Below are 4,679 nucleotides of genomic sequence, written 5' to 3'. Positions count from 1 at the left end.
TTCAGCGCAAACTTGTGATTAATTCCTTCCACGCAGGCAGTCAGATGCAAGGGCAATACACAGAATGAGGGTGCAATTGTTTAGAAAAGCAGATACTGTAAGGAGACTGCAGCGTGAAAACAGCCGCCTAAAAAAAGAAGCTCAGTGGTTATGAGAACAACACCGTCCACTCGGCAATCAGAAAATGCTCGGAGAAGGTTGGCACGGCCCAGTTCTGCCTAGAAGATTGCTTAGTGGAGCAGATCACCAATGCAACAAGGCAACGACCCACATGGTCACCAGACTTTGTGCGGGAATGTGTACTATTGTACTACTTGTCCCCCAAGGCGCACCGTTACATACGCAACCGAGGCTTGCTTAAACTGCCGTCGAAAAACACCCTCCTTCGCTGTGTCGGGAAGTCGAACGGTCAAAGTGGGGTCACACCACTAATGAAGGAACGCTTAAAGCAAGAGGAGGGCAACCTGAAAGAGCAAGCCCGGCTTTGCTCAATTATTGTAGATGAGATGTCCATCAGCTCCAAATACATATATGATCACAAAATGGATTGCTTTTTCGGGCAACAAACGGCAAAAGAAAACAGTGGAGCAGCAGAGAACACCAGCAACATCATGCTTGCCAACAAGGTGCTATGTTTGTTGCTACAGGATTGTCCACAGCATACAAGATACCTTGCGGCTTCCTATTCACGAAACGTATAAGTGGCAAGCTTTTGTACCAGCTTAGAAAAGAGGTAATCTCTGAAGTTGAAAAGTGTGGTCTGTGTGTGCTCCAGATTGTCACAGATAACTACAAAATTAATGTTACGATTATGCGTCACCTGGGGAACAGCTCACTCAAGCCTGTTGTCACTCATCCATGTGACCCAGAAAGAAGCTTATTTCTGTCATTTGACCAGTGCCATATTATAAAAAATGTGCGAAGCCTTCTGCTTGAGGGGGAGATGACAGACGGAAGCCAACCAATCACCGGACAGTTTTTCAAGCAGCTGTATGAGCTACGAAAGAACGAGGTTGTCAAACCAGTTCGCTTCCTCACGCAGAAGCACGTAGAACCAATGAACTTTGAGAAGATGCACGTCGGCAGAGCTTTGCAGCTGTTTTCAGACGATGTCATGTCGGCACTTTCCTTTTTGAAGGAATACCCGAGTCGCCACCCTAAGGCAGAGAAGTTCAAAAATGCAGAGGCGACAATCTTGTTCATGAAGATGATGCAAAAGTGGTTCGCCATCCACAATGTAGCAAACCGAACTGCGCATGTGCACATGAGACAGCCTGACCAGATGCACTTCTTTTGCGCGACTGACCAACGCCTACAGTGGTTGGAAAAGGACTTTCCAGACTACCTCAAGGCTCTCAACAATGCCTGTAAAAGCAGTGGGAAGAAGTTTCTAAGCGCAGAGACTTATAAAGCTATTCTGCTGACGAGCAAGTCTACGGTTTTGTGTGTAAAGTTCCTTCTCGAGAGCGGTTTCTTTTATGTTTTGACGAGGAACCTCTCAAGCGACCCTGTGGAACTCCTCTTCAGTTCTCTACGGCAAATGGCCGGTGGCAATGACTGCCTGGATGCAAGAGCCGTGACGTTCAGCCTGGAGAGGATCTTGAGGGCTGGCAACCTTTGCCCTTCCCAGTCTTCAAACGTCGAGGACGGGCAGGCTGTCTTGAGGTAGGTACACGTGATCTGATGCTTTAGGGCAAGTGCTCATGATTGGGCAGGTTGCCTTTGCTTTTAACAGGACTCCCATAATTTTTCATGGCCTCACACAACGCATAGCACGCGTTGTATGCAGCTACTACTGTTGTAGCTTGCCTACGGATTGAGATTGTTGTGTTTGAGCCACGTGAGCACTCAATGTCATCAGCTCATATAGACAGTGTTTCAGGAGTATAGAGGACTGCTGCTCACAAGTGATTGCGTTTATTTTACGTGTGTTTTTCAGCATACATGGCGCTTCCATGAGCGTGACGTCCCCTGTACTAGATGTTCCAGCTGAAGCAACAGCACAAGCTGCCACACCTGTTTTGACTGAGACATCTCAAGTTGCCCTAGCCAGGTATGCCGCATCAAATGTTTTTCAAGACTTAATGCTTGCTTTCCTGGCTCTTCTTCTTTTCCAGCCAGCAGCCTTTTTTCTAATACATGTTTTGCACATCTTTTTTAGTTGCACTGCACCTGAAGACGTTGTGATGGAAATCGACGGGCTGTTTACACCACTGAAAGCACTGCCTCGTAAGTAGATGAGTAGAGGCTCATTGGAGTATTATTAAATGTAAGATAAAACAAAAAGCCTCCATCTTCACTTGCTTTATCTGAAGGTTATCTGCTGATTGTTAGCAACGCACCAAAATTTATGTTGATGAGGGCTGGGTGGAAACAGTGATGCATTTGCATTACACACAAGATCTGTTTTTATGGGTTGTCTAAAATTTGCTGTGTTTACATTACTGCCAAACACAATTTTTATGCCCTCACTGAATACGTTTTATTCTGGTGTTTCTTTTCATATCTGCTTATTTTCTTTTTCAGTGCAGTGGCCACCGTCAACCATAGTGAATGCTAGCATTGCTTACATAGCCGGGTTTTGGCAAAAGCAGTCGAAGAGCGGAGAACGTGTACCTTCTGACCTTCCCTCCATCATTCAGATGGATCCAGTCCTGTGCTAATGGGGCTAATTAGCCTGAAGTAAAGGGGTGGCCTAACTTTCCCAAAGCCTGAATTTGTCATGGTACTTGTGACCATTAAGAAGGCTGTTGACATTGCCCTGCCACACATAAAAAAGAGCAATGTGCGTCAGCAACTGGCTGAACTGATTTTGCCTCACCTTGAACAGGGCCCGCTTTTTGTATTCCTGGCAAGAGATGAGCATGGTGCGAGCACACTGTCAGTGGTCTTCGACAAGTTTATTAAGCCACTCTTGTCCCATGTCGGTGCGGCTGTGACAGACAGGGCAGATTACCGGAAAAAGCTTGTATGTAAGCCACTGTACCGGAAAGTGCAGCACGTGTAAACTTGTGCAACGCCTGAAAAACATGGTGCATATACTATGTGCCTCTGTTTTTGGGTTCTTTCTGTAAATGAAGTCTCATGTCTAAACTTTTATGTAAGTCACTACTCTGCAATGTGCTCCGTGAACAGAATTGCGCAATGAAGAAAAACATGCTGCAAACCGTCCTTTTTTTCTTGCTGTAAATAAAGTATAATGCATCCTGAAATGAGTTTGTTTGTCCTCTTTCCGAGATGTAGCTTCGGTGCATTAGCCTCCAGTGTTTAGGGCAACCGCGGGAAAAATTTTCTGCTGAGTTGAAGGACGCGAGTTCGACTCGCGGCCGCTTTTCTGCTGGAGTCGAAAGCGAAAGCGGCCCGTGTGTTCCAGATTTCGGCGCTTGATAAAAATCCCCAGGCGTACGGGCGCCGAGGGGAGGGGGTGCAAAAAAAGGCACTTGCTCCCCCCCTCTCCCACCAAACCATTTTAACACTTTACCCCATGCCCTCTCCCTTTTCCTTCGCGCAACAATAGATTTGCCCCCTCAAGGTAAAATCCTGCCGGCGCCCTTAACCAGGTGGTCACAATTAATCCGGAACCCTCTACTACGCTGTGCCTCATCGCCTATGTAGCGTCGACGCGTTAAACCTCATAATAAAAATTGACCCAGTTCCAGCCAGGCAACTTCAACGGTAAGCATTGCAGGAAGTTTGTCTTACCCAACACTGGATTGTGACAACGCTTATTAAAACACCTGCGCGCCGTGAAAGATTACACTTCACTTAACAATTTTTCAATGTGAACAAAAAAAATTGATATCTTTGGTACACAAAAAAAAGTGGCACTGCGCTCTTTCTTTGTATCACGCGCTCTTTCACGTACTAAAATAACAAATACAAGCTTTCCAGAACTAAAACAAGACGGCTTATCTTTTTTTAAAAATGCGTGACCTTGAGCAGTGGGAGTCTGCGCTGACCAGCTCGGCGGCGGAGCATCAAATCACCCTGATGCAACGAGCCCTGCATTCGGCGCAGGATCGCGGCCTCCTGGACGTAGGAGGCTGACCACGTCCCTTTCCAGCCCCCTTGGCTGCTCAATAAAATGTTTTACTACCACCACCACAAAAATGAAAACTACTGATGTGCAAAGAATTCACTTACGCTTCACAGCGGCCCTAGTCTACGTCAAAAATTAAACAGCTAAATGGCACCCGTAACTACTTCTATCTACTGCATTGATGAGCGGTTGTAATTTTTTTATTAAACGTCTCACACAGGCTGCGAAGGCTCAGTTTTCGTCCTCTGCGCCCGCCCGCGCCAGGGAAAGTCAGAGAAAGCGATGGATGGATGGATGGATGTGGCTGTACCCTTTAGATCGGGCGGCGGCTAACGCCACCTAGCCGTAATACTTAGTGAACTAACCATTACATTTATCTTTTTTTTTCTTTAAATAATGAAGTTGAGAATTCGTACTTCGCAGTTAAGGATTTAATTTTCACTCGTGTCTTGACTTTAGCCACCAATCAGATAACCTCCTTCTAGTTAAGTCTTCCCGCTTAAAGTCTATTTTGCCCTCGCTGTCCCTAAATCCCAGTGCTTTGAAAAAATCTTCGCCATCATCCTGAACTATAGGGTGAAGCCCTTTAAAGAACATTAGCAAGTGTTCGGCAGTTTCTTCTTCCTCTCCACACGCACTG

The 4,679-nt window shown here is 46.2% G+C and overlaps 1 pseudogene; it reads left to right on the top strand.

Moving 5' to 3' along the window:
- Positions 1 to 2,033: 2,033 nt before the first annotated feature.
- LOC142817279 (uncharacterized) lies at positions 2,034 to 3,007 on the top strand (annotated as a pseudogene).
- The last annotated feature ends 1,672 nt before the right edge of the window (positions 3,008 to 4,679 follow it).

Source organism: Rhipicephalus microplus, chromosome 5, assembly GCF_043290135.1.
Source record: "Rhipicephalus microplus isolate Deutch F79 chromosome 5, USDA_Rmic, whole genome shotgun sequence".
Taxonomy (NCBI): Eukaryota; Metazoa; Arthropoda; class Arachnida; order Ixodida; family Ixodidae; genus Rhipicephalus; species Rhipicephalus microplus.
This window is presented reverse-complemented; position numbering and strand designations above follow the sequence as displayed.